The 19,163-nt window shown below is 37.9% G+C and overlaps 1 protein-coding gene and 1 long non-coding RNA gene across 2 annotated transcripts in view; one reads left to right on the top strand and one right to left on the bottom strand.

Annotated features, from left to right (window-relative positions):
* LOC110439426 (NACHT, LRR and PYD domains-containing protein 3) overlaps positions 1-8,563 on the bottom strand; it is a 51,195-nt gene extending 42,632 nt beyond the window's left edge. Inside the window, exon 1 of the mRNA XM_087248316.2 lies at positions 8,507-8,563. The gene's annotated coding sequence lies outside the window, so the exon portion shown is untranslated. The remainder of the gene's footprint in view (positions 1-8,506) is intronic.
* Positions 6,367-16,028, top strand: LOC110439450 (uncharacterized). Its single transcript, XR_015942450.1, has 2 exons — positions 6,367-6,616; positions 14,931-16,028. It is a non-coding gene; the product is annotated as an uncharacterized LOC110439450 (long non-coding RNA).
* Positions 16,029-19,163: the final 3,135 nt, after the last annotated feature.

Raw genomic sequence — 19,163 nt, 5'->3', positions numbered from 1 at the left:
TGCTCACCACTCAATGTACTTGAAGTGTCAAACTTGCTACTTCAGAAAGAGGACAAGCATACATTGGAGGAAATGTATGTTGTCAAAAGTCTGCATTCGGCTATGTTAGGCAGACCTGCCATCACCAAACACCACACTTTGCAGGAACGCTATCCAAAGTTGTGAAGTAGGCTAGGACTGATAAAGAAACCATACACTATTAAACTGAGCCTGGAAGCTGTTCCATTTTCCCTTAAAACCCCACGGCGCATCCTTCTTCCACTAATGGCCAAAGTTAAAAGTGAATTGCAACGCATGGAATGTATAGGGGTCAAAAGCAGGGTGGAGGAACCCACGGACTTGTCATGCATTGTCGTGGTGCCTAAAAAGTCCGTTGACCCACGAATCTGCCTTGATTTGACGAAGCTCAATGAATCAGTGCGACGGGAAAAATATGTTCTCCCTTCTGTGGACAGGCCCTCAGACTGTTAGGGGGAGCTTGTGTTTTTAGTAAGCTTGACGCAAACATGGGGTTTTGGCAAATGCCCTTTGCTGAGCAGTCCACCATGCTGACAACTTTTATCACTCTATTTGGGCGATACTACTTCAATTGGTTGCCCTTTGGCACTGCATCGATACCAGAACACTTTCAAAATCGCATGGTAACTGAGGTCACTGAAGGTCTGGAAAGAGTGGTATGTCACATGGATGATTTACTCGTGTGGGGGTTATTTCAGGAAGAGTTGTTGCACGCCTTCACGATGTGCTCCAAAAAATAGAAAATGCGGGCATAACTCTCAATTTAGACAAATGTGCCCTGTCGCAGCGTGAAGTCAAGTTTCTCAAACACATTATATCAGACTCAGGTGTGCAACCTGACCCAGCTAAGACTGCAGCTGTCCAAGAGATACCTGAGCCATCAAACATCAGTGAGCTCAGGAGCTTTCTTGGAATGGTCAACCAGGGAAATTTATCCACCATCTGGCGGAAAAGGATAAACCTCTCAGGGACCTTCTGTCTAAGAAAAACCAGGGCTTTCAAAGGGTTAAAAAAAGACGTGTCATCTGCACCAGTGTTGGCCCTGTATGACGCGAAGAAGCCAATCAGTATCGGCAGATGAGTCATCATATGGACTGGGTGCGGTCCTTCTGCAACAAGAAGGTCATGACTGGAGGCCTGTTGCCTATGCATCACGGTTTCTAACTCCTGTCAAGTAAAGATACGCACAGGTAGAAAAGGAGGTGCTTGGGCTAACATTGGCATGTGAGAGACTTTTTGAATGCCCAAAAATTTGTTATGGAAACTGACCATAAACCCTTATTGAGTCTCCTTGGTGGCTGTGAACAGGATGCTCTACCTCCTCACATTCAATGCTCACGAATGAGACTCATGCGTTATATATAGGCCCCATTGCCTGCTGGCAAAGAGAAAATGAATGAGGAGCTAATGGAAGGCACTAACCTTAATGTTGACAACATCATGGATCATCTTCCAGCAAGCAAATTTTTTCTGGATAATCTTAGACAACTTCGCAAATCAGACAGTGTAAGATTTTAAGTGTAAGATGTTTCAAGATGAGTGGCCCGAGTCCGGTCGGTGCAGGGGGGTCAAGAAACTATACTGGCCTGAAAGAGCTTACCTGTCCGTCCATGATGGCCTTCTTCTAAAAGGTACAAGACTTGTGATTCCTTCTGTATTACTAAATGAAGTCCTTGCCAGGCTGCATAAAGGACACCAGAGAGTGACTAAATGCAGGGAACGTGACTACAGAGCGTGTGGTGGCCAGGACTTAGTGAACAGCTGAACAAGCTGAGATTCCCTGGCAAAAGCTAGGGGCAGATGTGTTTTTCTTAAAAGGGAAAACATACCTTTTAGTTGTGAATTGCTACTTGCGGTATGTGGAGGTAGCAAACCTTTCGCTCACTAGCTCTGCAGATGTCACTATGCATTTAAAATCTATCTTTGGACGTCATGGCATTCCAGAGACTTTAGTGAGCGATAACGGGCCACAATTCTCATTCAGTGCTTTCTCAGAATTCGCAGCTACTTATGGATTTAAGTTGCTGGACCCTTTGGTACCTGATTGCACTGCTGTTAGCGCTAGGGAGAGAGAGAAAAGAAATGCTGACATGAGATGTTTCAATAAACGTCATCGTGTGCAGGACTTACACAGGCTCTCACCTATTGAGCAGGTATGGGTCACGAATCAAAATGTCTCAGGGACGGTGGTGGAAAAACATTCCACACCACAATCTTACCATGGGGATGTGCCTCATGGTGTTGTTCGGAGGAACCGTCACTTCTTCATTCCTATCGTGACAAAGGAGAGTGGGGTTGATCCCATGGCTGATTCTCAGATGACTGAAAACTATCACAGTGACACAAACCCCACTGACACCGAAAACATTTCCTGCTAATCCCAAAGGTTCAGTAACCAGAACCAGATCTGGAAGGCCAGTCGTGAAACCTAATAGACTGGATTTATAGTTTTTTTTCTCAGTTTCATATTAGTCTGTCACCCGCTGAAGAAAAAAAAAAAATAAGAGAGATAGCGGGTGATGGAAATTGTTGCTGTAATGTTATAGATGTTAAAGAAGCATGTTTTGTGGTTATGTTTTCTATAATTTGCAGTAACTCTAAGTGAACAAATTTCAAGGAGTATTCATCCTTTTAAATGATGTTGATCATTGCCATTGTTGAGTTGTGGTCCAAGAGATGTCTGATAAGAACAGTAATTCCAACTATATGTTTTTTGGCTGTTCTCTCTTTGTTCAAAAGGGAGATGTGGTATAATCTATGTAGTGAAGCTACATATTAATGATTCACAGTTTGTATCACTCGTCTACTCTTTCTATCCAATAGGGGCACTGTGTGACAGAATAAAAGCTAGAGCTAAAGTTAAGAGTTGACCAGAGTTTGTGTGCTGATTACTCACGCTACAAAATAGGAAATATGAACCATACAACACCCACACACACACAGAAAGAACACACCGATAGATAGATAGATAGATAGATAGATAGATAGATAGACAGACAGACAGACAGACAGACAGACAGACAGACAGACAGACAGACAGACAGACAGACAGACAGATAGAAATTTTTAAACCTTTCTCAGGGCAATGACCTGCTCCACAGACCCTATAAATCAGCTCAATCCAGCAAAACTTCTTGTCCTGCCCGAAAATCTGACTACAAATCATATCTTCATGATCAAACTGGATTTCGTGGGTTTCCTCTGGGTGCTCCGGTTTTCACCACAGTCCAAACACATGTGCTGAAGAGGAATTGAGTAAGCTAAATTGACTTTAGTGTATGAGTGTGAATGTATGGGTGTTTCCCAGTACTGGGTTGCAGCTAGAAGGGCATCCACTGCGTAAAACTTATACTGGATAAGTTGGCTGTTCATGCCATGGTAGCAACCCTTGATTATTAAAATAACTAAGCCAAAAATAAATTGAATAAATGTACTTTTGAAAATGATTTCCTTCTTTTAGAAGAGAATTTCTTAGTATGTTTCTGCTTTTGTTTTGAGAAATTTCATGATCTCTGAAATGTACAGGTTTAATAGGATTTAGACAAATAAAACTGTATTAATAATTTAAAACAGGTGACAAGTTGTAGCCACAGCAGTTGTTTATCATCAGAATCAGTTAAACCAGAAACACTCCAGGAAAATACATGAAACCGGTCTGACTGCTAAAACTCTTCAGGGATTTCAGCTCATGTATCTACAAATAAGATTGTGTGAATCCACTGTGCTGTAAATCACTATTGTCATATGAAGATACTCAGCTCTTTTTTTCACAAATTTACAGTTATTGCAATAACATTATTAAATTATTAAATAACACCACTTAACCTCGGGTTATTACTAAACTTGGAAAAGTGATCTGTTATATTTCTGCATTAAAGCAAAAACTAATATATTACAGTAATTACTGTGTTGCTCTCAACATGATATTATAGACAGACAGATAGACATAGATAGATAGATAGATAGATAGATAGATAGATAGATAGATAGATAGATAGATAGATAGATAGATAGATAGATAGATAGATAGATAGATAGATAGTTAAGTTTTCAAACCTTTCTTGGGGCAATGACCTGCTCCATAGACCCTATAAACCAGCTCAATATAGCAAAAATTTTTGTCCTGCCCGAAACTCTGACTACAAATCATATCTTTATGATCAAACTGGATTTTGTGGGTTTTCTGTGGGTGCTCCGGATTCCACCACAGACCAAACACATGTGCTATAAGGGAATTGAGTAAGCTAAATTGACCTTAGTGTATGAGTGTGAATGTAAGGGTGGTTGAGTGTTTCTCAGTACTAGGTTGCAGCTAGAAGGACATCTGCTGTGTAAAACATATACTGGATAAGTTGGCTTTTCATTGCGCTGTAGTGACCCCTGATTAATAAAGAGACTGAGCCAAAAATAAAATAAATGAACGAATGTACTTTTGAAACTGATTTTCCTTATTTTAGAGGAGAATTTCTTAGTTTGTTTTCTGCTTTTGTTTTTGAGAAATTGTATAATCTTTGCAATGTACAGGTTTAAAAGTATTTAGACAAATAAAACTGTATAAATAAGGTAAAACTGTTGATGTTGTAGCCACAGCAGAAGGTTGTTTATCATCAGAATCAGTTAAACCAGAAACACTTCAGGCAAACACATGAAACCGGTCTGACTGCTGAAACTCTTCAGGGATTTCAGCTCGTATCTACAAATAAGATTGTGTGAATCCACTGTACTGTAAATCATTATTGTCATATAAAGATACTAATCTCTCCACAAATTTACATTCATAAAACAAACTAAATGCATTCATGAATACAGTTATTGCAATAACATTATTAAATAATTAAATAATACCACTTAACCTTGGGTTATTAAGCTTTGGAAAAGTGATCTGTTATAGTTCTGCATTACAGCAAAAAACGAATATATTAGAGTAATTGCTTAACTTTACTGTGTTGCTCTCAACACTGATATTACAGACAGACAGACAGACAGACAGACAGACAGACAGACAGACAGACAGACAGATAGATAGATAGATAGATAGATAGATAGATAGATAGATAGATAGATAGATAGATAGATAGATAGATAGATAGATAGATAGATGCACACATAATGAGTGTACCAATGCTCCAAAATAGAGTAGATGTGTGAAAGTAGCACTACTTGATGTTAGGCAGGACCGGATTAACCAATGGGCATCATGGGCACAGGCCCAAGGGCCCGTGCGCACTTGGGACCCCTGCGAGGGAAAAAAAAAAAGGCAATTTTGGAGTGTCTTTTTAGGCTAATTGCAAATAGCGCACCTAGTTGGAATAAGCTGTTCATGGTTTACGCCCACCGATGCCTGATTGACAGATACAAGAGGAGTAAAGAGCAAAGTATTATTACAGCGTGAGTGGCGTACCTCGTAACGCGCACAGCAACATCTTTTGTTGCGATTGATCATCAACCCAGTTCGAATCCACCAGCTGCTGAACTCGTGCTACTTTTTCTTTTCCTTTTACATATCAGATTGGAAATATATGTATTTTTAATAGGAAGGAAACATTTTGTAAAAAGTAATGCAAACGTGATATAAAGTCACAAGTGCCTTGTGGGTATTTAATAATGTTTAGCCTATTTCATAAGTGTAACGGAATCTAAATAGTGATTATATTCTATAAACAGTTATTTTCCACCTGGTGATAAATGTTAGCAACATCTTAATAGAATTGATTTGTATCTACAATGTTATCTACAATCTTCCGAACTCTGTTCGTCATCATCATTTGCTGCAACTAGCCCTACTTCACCCGTATTCTCCGACCTCATGGCTCTGTGTGAAGAACAGTTAATAGATGGATGTTCCATACACAGCTTCTTTAAACAGACCCATGATCAGGAGAATGAGGGTATAGAAGAAGACGTTATGGTAACGTTAGATGAGTAAGCTAGCATTGACCAGGCGGAGGCTAATGGCAGCGTAGCATGGACTGGATACATCATGTCAGAGAGACAGACAGAAAAAGGAGAGAGAGAGGGAGAAAGATAGAAAGAAAGGCCCTGAAAAAGAGAGGGACCGGAGAAAAGAAAAGGTATAGTGTGTGTGATTTCGGATACTTTTAGGTTTATAATCAAGTTGATCTATGCTGTTTGCCTACTCTTCATCACGAGAAGAGTGTAGAAAATACAGGGAGAGGAGAGAGACAATAATTCATTAATAAGTGTGTATTATGAAAGACTCAGATTCATAGAACTGGATTGGAGAGGCATAGTGTGTTATATGCCAAGCCAATAATATGCTTTATACGTTTGTAAAAGTTATATATGGAAAATACCCTTTAAAAAAATAAAATTATATATATATATAATTCTTCCTGAATTTGGGGCCTGGTGTTAGCTTTGAAGCATTTTTAAGTTTACCTAAGCAGTAGTGTGGGTTATGTGGTAGTATGTAGTGTGTAATTCAAATGCAGCATGAGTACTGGTTTAGTCATGAAATGCCTATGTGATCTATTATATTTTCCAGAATGTGCTGGTCATCCAGGTACAGAAGATTTGCTATATGCAGGGCAGCAGAGAGAAAATGGTGTAAATCCAAGAATGCAGCTGACTTGAGCAGGTATCAGTCTGTTCTGTCTACAACCAGTACTGCTAAATATACTCTACTAGAAGCTCAACGGCATTTTAGACGTGTGCAACTCTTCAGGACATTTAAAGCCCCTATTATGCAATAAAAAGGTTATATTTTGGTTTTGGGGGACTCCAAAAACAGTCTAATATGCAAAAACACTTTCATTGTCTTATAATATGCATTTATTTTTACATAAGTATCCCAATAACGGGCATCACAGGGGCGCAGTGGGCGGCACAATCACCTCACAGCAAGGTCACTGGTTTGAACCTCTGCTGGGTCAGTTGTATGTTCTCCCCATGTTGCCGTGGCTTTCCTCCGGGTGCTCGGGTTTCCACCACAGTCCAAACACATGCGCTATTGGGGAATTGGGTAGCCTAAATTGTCCTTGTGTATGTTTATGAATGAGAGTGTATGGATTTTTCCCAGTGATGGGTTGCAGATGGAAGGGCATCCGCTATGTAAAACATGTTGGATAAGTTGGCAATAATTCCGCTGTGGCGACCCTAGATAAATAAACGGACCAAGCCAAAAAGAAAATGAATGAATGAATATCCCAAATAATATTATTTGATTTGATCAGTGATTTATTTGTTTGGTCGACTGCGTTCAGCACGAGACAGAGAATTGCCCACCATGCCTAATCAACAATTTAGAAGTAGTCAGAGTGCAGAGTGTATGTCTGAGCGCAATGCAGGAGTGCGTTGAATCAATGCAGTTAAACACCAGCATATTTCTCTTTTCTTAACAATCACATACATTCAGTATTAATCCACACAGTGGCAAAAGCTGAACTATTATGGAATTTAAAAGCTGCACAGGTGTAGGAAAAGCTGTGGATTGCAAGCTCACAGATGTGTTTAAATGCGGTATGTGTCACGTTTTTAACCTGGCATTAGACGCAATATGAAAATATAAAGAGTTAACCAGATACAGTACAAGCCATTTGGAACGGTTACAAGTAACAAAACACAAATAAATACATATTTCTTAGTTTATTTTCTGATTATTTTTTGAGAAATTTCATGATCTCTGAAATGTACAGGTTTATTAGTATTTAGACAAATAAAACTGTATAAATAATGTAAAACAGTTGATGTTGTAGCCACAGCAGTTGTTTATCATCAGAATCAGTTAAACCAGAAACACTCCAGGAAAATACATGAAACCGGTCTGACTGCTGAAACTCTTCAGGGATTTCAGCTCATGTATCAACAAATAAGACTGTGTGAATCCACTGTACTGTAGATCACTATTGTCAAATAATGATACTCAGCCCTTCTTTTCCACAAATTTACACACATAAAACAAACTAAATGGAAGAAGTGTGCCAGAGAGTGGTTCACTAGGACTTGTAGTTTGAGAGCAAAGCGCACCTGAGCCCTTAACTGAAGGAGAGACATGACTTTTAAGGCACTGTTTCATCTGTGTTTATTAATCATTCTTACTGTTTAATGAATATGAACTGTCGTAGTTTATTAAAGACGCAAACCCCTCACTGCACGACAGCTTCAAACTTTAGAAAACCTCCTGATACCTGCAGCACAAGTACTTTATGTCTATGAGCATCAAAAGTGGCTGATCTGTTCGGCGAATTATTTGACTGTGTGTCACTGCATATCAAATGACTAAAACAATATAACTAAAGAAATGTCCACTGTGCAGAGTGAGAGCACAGTGGACACAGATTTCAGTATCAGAATGAGAAGTTTTTTTCTTTCTGTGATTCTCTTCCAGAAACACACTTGACATTAAAATGTGTAAATGAAATTCTCAGAATGTCTTTAGCTCAGTAGTAAAGTCTCAGAAAGAGATGATCGATGGGTATTTAGATGACATTTAAAAATGATATAAAGCACAGAAAGAGCAAATTCTTACCTCAAATAATGCATGCAGATCTTTCTGTTCCTCCACTGAACTGTTGAATTGAACAATAGATCTAAAAATTCTTTCACCTTTGGAAAACACGTCCCAACCTGTTTGAGACATGACGAAATAACCAGTTAGATGAAAAACACAGACACACAAGTACATAAGAATATAAGATAGCAATGGAGGCTTTGCTCAGCTGGTAATAGCAGTGTTGCGAGTACAAAATTAAAGCAGTCACTGTAATATAGCAGGTCTCTTTTCCAAATGTGGTATATATTAGTGTTTGTGTTTTTCTTCAGTGATTCTGCCTATTAACAACAGATCTTCAACATCAATACTCGATCATCATTTAATTGTCTGATTAACTTTAACTACATACGTGAGTGATTTGCGAAACAAAGCACAGAGTTGCAGAATTGAAGATTTTCAGGAAGAATCGATAAGGGATCTACTCATGTGCGGAATACTTAATGATGGAATGAGAAAACTGCTGTTGCGTGACAACGAGTTGACATTAGCAAAGGTTATTGAAACATGTCAGATACATGAACTGACAGATCAGCACACCAAAACATTAGCTGGACCAAAACACAACCTGTCAAATGTGGATAGTGTTCAACAAATGATAAAAAGAAAGTCATTTCGTTCTCCCAAGCCCAGATTAGACAAGTTTGCTCCACAGCAAATTCATAATTGCAGCAATTGTGGAACAAACCACGAAGCTAAACGGGAGAGATGTACTGCGTATGGCCAGCAATGCCACTGGTGCAATAAATTGAATCACTTTTAGAAATGTTGCAAATCAACTAAAGTTCACAGTGCAAGAAATCTAAGAAAAACTGAATCAAATTGAAGCTTCTAAAACTTCCAATAGCAGTGAAGACTCCTTCTTGATATATGGAGTTGCTCTGAACCATCAAAATATGGCTAATATAGATTTAAAACAGCTAAAAAAAACTGCAATATCTTGCACAGTCCAAATCAATGGAAAAACAACTGAATTGAAAATTGACACAGGAGCCTCATGCAACATCATGTCCTCACAAACATTTGCACATGTAAAGCAACATGAAAATCTGCATGTGTCGAGCCATGTAAAGGTTGTTGCTCATGGTGGAGAGGAGATTCAAACGGCTGGATCCACTGCGTTACCTTGTCATCTGAATGGTCAGATCTATACTTTACAGTTCTACATGGTCCAAAGGGATGTACAGCCACTACTTGGGCTCTCTGATTGTCTTAGGATGGACCTCATTTCTCTCAATAAAGCAGTACACCAAGTCAGTCTAAAAGAAACAGGTTAAGCTCAACAGATCAACACAGAATATGCAGATCTTTTCCAAGAACATACTGCATAAACTTGACAAGGAAGCTCAACCTGTTGTTCATCCAGCACGCAGAATTCCTGCAGCGATGCAAAACAAGGCGAAAGCAGAGTTAGAAAAGATGGTTGCTATGGGTGTTCTCAGACCTGTATCGGAACCTACTGACAGGGTATCATCTATGGTGGCCACTCACAAGAAAAACTCAGATGAAAATAAGACTGTGCATTGATCCTAGAGACCTAAATAAGTTTCTGAAACGTCCACGTCACCCTATGCGCACAGTGGAAGTGGCGGCACAAATGCTGAATTCTACTGTATTTTCAGTGCTAGATGCTAAGAGCTCCTTTTGGCAGATTTCACTAGACCAAAAGTCGTCTCTACTTACAACGTACAGTACGCCGTTTGGTAGATTCAGATTTCTTCGAATGCCCTTTGGTATTAATCCTGCCAGCGAAGTTTTTCAGCATGCCATGGAACAAATGGAACAAAACTAAAAAGGCACTTTTCTGTTCACGGGAGTCCACACAAGGTCCTTTCGGACAACGGCACCCAATTCACAAGTCAACAATTTAAAGAATTCGCAGCAGCTTGGGATTTTGCACACATCACCAGTAGCCCAGAATATCCACAAGTTAATGGGCTAGCTGAGAGGGCAGTGCAAAGTGCAAAACATATAATGGAGAAATCCAAAAAAGTTGGATCTGATGTGTTTCAAAACTTGCTCAACATCAGAAACATTCTACGTGATCAGATTCTGGGTTCTCCTGCAGAGAGATTAATGTCTAGCCAGACTCGAACAGCTCTACCAGTTAGCAAATCTGCCCTTGTGCCAGCCTCGAAAAACAATGTTTCTGTCAAGGAACAACTCTCGAGGAAGAGGCAATATCAAAAGCAATACCATGACAAATCTTGTAAAACACTGTGACCACTTTCGCAAGGTGAAGTAGTGAGACTGGCAACTTCCAAAGGTCATGATCGAATTGGACTTGTTAAAAAACTCTTGGATGAACCAAGGTCATATCTTGTGGAATCAGAAGGAAGAGAATACAGATGAAACCGAAAATACATTCTTCCAGTCACAGAACCATCACCACAACTGTTGACCCCCTCTGTCGAGTCTAAACACGAACATCCCACTCCAGAGGATTTAGAGAACATTGCACCTTACAAGAAACCAAGAAGAAACCATTTATTGAACATTCAACAAAAGTTGTTCCCAAAACTCCTTACGTGACCAGAGTTGGTTGTCTTTGCAAACCAAACCCAAAATACATAGACTGAGATGAAAAAAGAAAACACTCAATCGCTAAGTAACAATACAGAATGTATAAAGATTGTTTAATTAATGCTTAAAATCTGAGCTGTTAAAAGTTTCATAGCCTCTCTTTAAGCTCAGTTTACCTCTTAGAAACGTTTCTCAAACAACTGAAATTTCGATTTAGTTTGCTATGCAATAATCTTTTGTTAAGAAGAAACTGTCACAGTTAAAGAAGGAGGATGTAGAATTTGTGTTCTGTCGCTTTAAATGCTCTGTTCCTAAACCTGCTACTGCGCATGTACAACAGTGATACGGCAGAAAGAAAAAGCCATCATGTAAAGTTATGTGAACTGTTTACTGTGCACAAGTAAAAGCTGTTAAACGTTATTATGGTCTGCTGGCTCGTCATCTAACACTATCCACGAGAGCGAAAGTGAAAGTTAATCATTTATTTCATTCTCACGCTGCAGATGCTCTGTTTAACTGTTCTTTTGCTAGTAAAAATGCTCAGTTTTTACACTTACATTTACTTTACGTCATGTAAATAGCAAATGCATCATGGCGCAACGCAACTGACTCTTAAAGGGAATGGGAGATGAGACTCTGACTGTTTTTTTTCTCAAAACATACCTCTACCTCATTAAGAAAATAAGCTCAACAATTTTAGACCATGCACCACGGCGCAAAAGCGTTTTTTTCCGTCCTTATATTAGAAAAAGTGAATTCTGACATGCTCTGTATGCGTTTGCACCCTGCGCTTTGCACTTTGCCCATGGACCATCAAAATAGAGCCCCTAGTGTAAAAGGAATTTATTTTACTTTAAAAGGAAGTAGTTTAATTTCAACGTAAAAGCCCTTTGATCTTAAATGAACAAGATCATTATTTGTCATGAATCAGGTTATTGCAAAGCTTAAGAAACAGAAATAATGTGATTAATAGAGGAACTACAGATGTTGAATTATGAAAATAGATTATGCTAATTTTAGAAATATATAAAAAGATAATGCTAAGGAATGTTCCAGCACAATTAAAGTTTTACTATGCAATTAAAATATTAGAAAGCTATGGGTTTAATAAATATAATGTTGCTAGACCACAGTGATCACAGGCACAATAGCATGCCAGTGGTGGTAAAATGCAACTTAAAATATGTTTTTAGCAAAGTATGAACACCTGGACAAAATAAACTTTAATTTAGCTTTTTATTAAAATCTGTGTAAACAGATGCAGTCAGTCTTTCTCTTTTACAACTCTGCCGCACTGATATAGCTGATGTTATGTTTAATAGTGTGGTTAACTCAGCTGCTGTAAGGAGAGGAGAACACTAATGAACCTAATTTTAAATGTTGGTATTGATAACAAATTTTGGCTAAAATATTTGTCATTATTTGCAGTAACAGCTATCCAAACATGGAAACAGCACATACATAAACTAGACACAAACATTAGCTACTCTGTAAAAAACTAGTCCTGACAGTATGTTTTTAGCTCATTTTATCTAACTGAACTAAGTTAATCATGTTCTATCTTAAATTCTATAAGTTATGCAAGCTGTTTTAGGTCAGTTTAACATAATATAAGATCAATGTACTCATGATTAATTTGATTCAATTAAAAAAATTAGGCAACCAGCATTTTTTTTACAATCTAGTAAAGTTTTTATGTAGCCTATTTCTAAGTTTAAAATATGTAAAGTTGCAATTTACTAGTTTATTTTCTTTAGATGGGCATTATGTTGTTTATTAATGTATTAAATAAAATATTTCAAGTATTAAATTAATGCTTATGTGCCTGACAAACTTAACAAACAAATTAGAATATTACATTGGAATATAATACACTGAACATTGTATTTACAGAATTTTTACAAATTACAATGTGTGACCCAGTGTGTGAAAACCAGGCCAGATCTAATTCTAAGATAAAGTTTGATTGAAGCCATTCATTTCAGTTGTTGACATTGTTTTACTCACTTAATATTAAATACATATATTATAATTATTTTCACAGACTGTTCTTTATTTCATGTTGAAAACAGTAAATTCCAAAAAAAAAAAAATAAATAAAATAAGACTCCAGCTAGATTTTCACAGACTAGGTCACATTTTTAACATATTAAGCAATTAACCTAAATATTGTTGATAATGATTACACTGTCATTACCATGTCTGCTTCGGGAGATACTTGGGGTATGAAGAACTGTCTGCTTTGATTTTTGCAAGTTCTGTCATTTCGGGAATGCTGCTCTCCAGAGGTGACACATCGTGCAGTTAGCTTAATAACAATTTCTAACACTCTGCAGCCAGGTATTTGTTTCCTCTCACTCTGCAGTATTTATTCAGTCGCTTGCGTTTAAACTCTGAAACTTTTAAGATGCGGAGGGTTACCTGGAGAAGCATCTGTCATTACTCTCTGTCAAGACTTGACAGTCTCTGCTTAAAAGACCCGCCCTCCTCACTGGACAAAGACCAATCAAACTAACGATGACATCAAGTATTACCCTATGAAAAGTAGAACATGAGGCATCTACATAAAATGTGTGTGGGATAATTTGCATGAAAAGCTACTTTAAAAAAAAAGATAAAAATACGAGACAAAACATGTCCCATATTGAATCAAAACGGGATGCACAATTTCATTCTTAAATACGGGACAATTCCGTATTTTAAGGGACGGGTGGCAACCCTACCGAGCGTGTATAGGTGTGTTTGCATGCAGCAAGTTTATATGTATGTGCATGTGTTAATTTGGGTGTTTATATGAGGATCAAGTTTATATGTATGTGCCTGTGCATGTGGGTGTATGCATGCGTCAAGTTTATATCTATATACACAAGTTTTATCTGTGTTGTTTTGAACATCCAGTAGTAAAGGTGTATATGCGAGTTATTTATCGGTGTATATGCATGTGTTTTATGTATGTGTTGATAAGCTACGTTTGATTTAAATCCTACACGGCACCTTATAGATTCACTGAATGTATACTGTGATGTTTGTATCTTCATAAGTGTGCATTTTCAGCTGCTTCAGGATCAATTATTCTGTGGAAGGAGGCAGTCCTCCAAATAAACCGGTTTTGTGAGTGTTGTGCATTCTTTAAGATATAAACAGGTTTTTTGATGTTTCTCAGCACTTCTTTTTGCAGAAAAAAACATGAAAACTCAACTTTAATGACACACGACAGCAGCTCAATGTCCCACTCTTTATTAGTGATAAAACACTGAAAACTGCAGCAGAACATCAGTCATAATTAAACTCAGTATTGAACTAAAATATTCTCCATTACAGCTCCTTCTCGATTCATTTAACACTTTAGTTTAGGTAACAATTCACACTATTAAATACTGGATTATTACCTGCTAATTCTAAAGATAACAGTTAATTAGCACGTTGATAACAGCAGGTACGAATGGCACTCGCAAGAGACATTTAATATCTCATCGGCCTCTCTTGAATTCACGAAAACAAAAACTGCAAAAATACATACCTGCTGCGATGTATTTCGCGGCCTCCAGAAACATGTATAGAGGTTCGTTTTCAGAATGAGCCTGGGTTGAATGTAGTCCCTGAGATGAATGTCCCCCTTACTTTAATTGTAATCCCCATTAAAACGCCCCGATTGCTCTTCTAATCACATAATTCTCAGGAATTATGGAGAGAAATGATCTACAAGGAGCAGAGTTAGTCTCACGCTTTTATCTTCTTTTATTTTCTGGATTTCAGAGTAGTTTTCTACTGCAGTAAAGCATAACACATCTACCCTGCTATGCATATTTAAAAAGGATACAATATTTTTGTTGTAGATTTGAGAAATACAATAAATAAACCTGTTTCAATTCTTCCTTAGGTCATCACCTGTTGTTCACCATAGCATACCTTACATAAAGATGGCCAAGGCTATGAGAAGATAGCCAACGCTTTGAAACTGTGCTGCAGCACAGTGGCCAAGAACTTCAACTGCTTTAAGAGGACAGAGGTTCTTTTCAGAACAGGCCTCACCATGGTCAGCCAAAGAAGCTGAGTGCACGTTCTGAGCTTCACATCCAAAGATTGTCTTTGGAAAAACAGACGGATGAGTGCTTCCAGCATTGATGCAGAGATTGAAAATATGAGAGGTGAACCTGTCAGTGCTCACATCGTATGCCGCACACTGCATCAAATTAGTTTGCATGGTTGTAGTCCAAGAAGGAAGCCTCTTCTAAAGACGATGCAAGAAGCTTGCAAACAATTTGCTGCAGATATGCAAACTAAGGACCAGTATTACTGGAACCATGTCCTGTGGTCTAAGACCAAGATAAACCCATTTGGTTCATATGGTGTCAAGTGTGTGGCAGCAACCAGGTGGGGAGAACAAAGACAAGTGTGTCTTGCCTACCAATAAACATGGTGGTGGGAGTGTCATGTTCTGGGGCTGCATGAGTGCTGCTGGCATTGGGGAGCAACATTTCATTGAGGGAAACGTGAATTCTAACATGTACTTTGACATACTGAAGCAGTTCTCAGGAACTGGACTGCAGAGCAGTGTTCCAATATGATAATGACCCCAAACACACCTCCAGGATGACCACTGGCTTGCTAAAGAGGCTGAGGGTAAAGATGATGGACTGGCCAAGCATGTCTCCAAACATAAACCCCATAGAACACCTCTGGGGCATCCTGAAAAGGAAGGTGGAGGAGCACAAGGTGTCAAACGTCCACCACTTCCATGATGTTGTGATGGAGGAGTGGAAGAGGATTTCAGTGGCAACCTGTGAAGCTCTGGTCAACTCCATGCCCAAGAGAATTAAAACCATGCTGGAAAATGATGATGGCCACACAAAATATTGACATTTCACATTTTCCCTTAAGGGTGTACTCTCTTTTGTTGCCAGGGGTTCAGCTATTATTGGCTGTATTTGTAGTTATTTTGAGCGGACAATAAATTTACTCTGCTATACACACTTTACACTGACTACTTTTCATTGTGTCAAAGTGTCATTTCTGCAGTGTTGTCCTATGAAAAGTTATAAATAAATATTTGCAGAAGTAGGAGGGGTGTACTCACTTTTGTGACATACTGTATTACTGTATTTTCTTCATTTCACGCAGGATAAATTAAAGTGGAGGCTGTTTGATGATTTACCCCAAGCTGGTGTTTCACTCTCCTAACCAGCGCAACATCAATGAATTGTTGTTTTTTTTGAGACCCCTTCTGCAGATTGGTAAAACCAATACCTCATCTGGTAGAAAGAATGCCTCATCCATCAGGTATAGAAACAATAACTGTTGGACGTAACTAGGCAAAGTGATGGTGAAAGCACAGCAAGTAGAATAGCTGGTACTACAGAGAACACAAGGTGAGGAAGGATCATATAGTGTTAGCCTTTAACCAAGCTATATATGCCAAATCTTGTAGTGATTAGATTAGGTGAGTTTCACACATGCATGTCCTACCTAAGCATTCTGGGGAAAAGGTTTGGAGATGCAGGACTGCAGGATATACTCATTGATTCAGAAGTTCATGCTCTAGGAGCTATCAATGGAGTGATGAGTGGTCATCACTATAACCGCAGCATGAGGGCACACAGACATCTGAGAGTCGGCTGTGCATCAGATTTCTCAGATTCTTAGACTCTTTGCAACCAGAAGACCGAGATGAGTGAATGACTGTCATAAGTGAGATCAGATGTGCATTCCAGAACAGGACAATGGATAATTTGTCTGAAAATGAAGAATTTGTCAAAATGTGTTTTAACATGTAGCTTTCAGGTTCTGATGATAGCGATAAGGATAGTAGGGATGAGTAAAAATGATCTGTGTGACATGTTAGTTCGATTTGAGCTGTAATAAAGCTTCTGTAAAATTTTACAATTTTTAGCATTATTGAAAAAAATTTATGCAGCAGACCAGCATTTCAGGTTATTTTAGCCAACTTAGACCAAAAACTGTTTTTATTTATAATTTTGTGTGATACCCAAGAGCTCACTGAACATTCTTGTTAAATAAAACATAACAAACATGTTTAAGTTCAAATATTTTCTTCAGTTTTATTTAGTGCTTATCTGTAAAGTTATAGTGGGTTGTAAAAAAAAAACAAAGCCTAATTTCATTGTCTTAATTTTAAATTGAGTAGATTAATGCACCAGCACTGGTCTTATATATGTAGCTACATGAAAAAAGTGGATTTGACACATATTATGTGTTGCTAAAATGCATATTAATAAAGTTACAGGAAAAACTAGCAGCATAAGATTTTTGTTTTTTGTAAAAAATTCCTAATTATACACATTTATGCATCTTTACAAAAAACTGCAGTATTTTTTTGTGAAAAACTTTTTACATAAAATTCAAAAGGGTGTTGTCTATCCAGAAATGTATTTAAAAAGAAGAGCCCAGATGTGTGAACGAAAATCATTCTCTAGCCACTTTTTCTAGGTTCACCTTATGGCCTATGGACACGGAGAAGACAAAACAGGACATATACCTGAATAACCTCTTTTTCTTCCGGTTGTGTTTTGAGTTAGAGAACACAGTAAAACTGCACAGTGTACACCACCAATGCAGGGCTTTATAGAGCTCAATGTGGATTTCTTTGAAAATCACATATTTATTCAAAATTAAATGACTGCTTTCATTAACTCTGCCTAAAACACTCCTAAAATCGACTCCTAAAACACCAGAGATATTCCAGTTCCTGCATAATTTAGGGATACATAGAGTTAATTTTCCCTTGCATTTTTTAACAGTTTATTAGATCATGCTGTACATTTTATTGCATATATAATGTGTAACACTTGTCTATATGTACTTTACCCATACTGAATAATGTATTGTTGAGTCTTGTGTGCCATGAAGTTATAATATTATAAATCTTATCTTCCTATTTTTACTCGTCATTGTTTTAATTTTAATTTAATATTGAATATTTATAAGAGTCAAAAATAGTGCTCTCCCTTCATTTTTCCAAGAGAAATCTCTATTCAATCATACGATTTAGATCTTCTTTCAGTAATTTATTACCAGTTGACTGTCCTGAACTGCACACAACAATTCACACATACTTTACATTCCCTGAACAAGTCACCAAAGAATCAGTCCTTGTTAGAACAAATTCACATGCACTTAACTTATAGTGCATGTACTCCAAACACTTGCGACCTTAGTTGGCTAATGATGGTTTTGGAAAATGCACCTCCAGACCTACTCCGGCGACGTGTAACCCACTTCTAACCCAAATAACCTTAAATTTGGTTCCATGTTTTTTTTTTTTTTTTTTTTTTTTGGAAAAAACAGTCTTTGTTTCACCAGCAGGTTCTATTGTGCTGAAACCCGCTCTCCCTCGGAAAGCCAATACAGAGGTAACTAAAACTGCAATTCATCGACTCGCCTTGAGAAGCTGGCTCCAGGAAGTCCAGGGGCCTCATGTACACAGACTTGCGTTAAAATCATAGTAAAACATTGCATACGCAGTAAAAAATTCAGATCTATGAAACACTGCATACGCCGAATCCCATGCATATTCTCTTTGTACATCCGAATTAATGTGAAACTGACCGCACGTGCACTAGTGCAAAACCCCTCCTCCCTCGTATAAATATAATAATGACTCTTGTGGCAAAACCAAATGAAAAAGCAATGGCAAAAAGCAAGCAAAAATAGAAACTAAACAGAATGTGAATTGAAGGTGCTGCTGTCAATGGTAGACCAGAGAAAAACTGTTATTTTCAAATTTGTTCTCCAGAATTAATGACCAAAAGAAAGAGGGACTGTGGGAGAGTTAAGCTGACTCAGCTAACACAGTTGGGTCTGAACATTGCACTGTGAGTGTATTAAAAAAAGAAATGGTCCGATTTAAAGGTGTAAAATTTGTGGTATCTATAGCAGCGTGAGTGGCGTAGCTCATAAAGCGCATGGCAGCATGTTTTGACACATTCGATCATGAACTTGGTATAAATTAACTCATTCTTTTTTTCCCCAAACTGCATAACAGATTTTGCCTACTCTTCATCACGAGGAATACAAGTAGGAATCATTAATAAGTGTGTGTATTATGTTAAGCGCATTTGAGCATTATATTTTATTTGCACATTTTTTGAATGGA

This window comes from Danio rerio, chromosome 4 (assembly GCF_052040795.2).
Source record: "Danio rerio strain M-AB ecotype USA chromosome 4, GRCz13ab, whole genome shotgun sequence".
NCBI lineage: Eukaryota > Metazoa > Chordata > Actinopteri > Cypriniformes > Danionidae > Danio > Danio rerio.
Note: the sequence above shows the minus strand (reverse complement) of the source record. Positions and strands in the feature narration are given on the sequence as shown.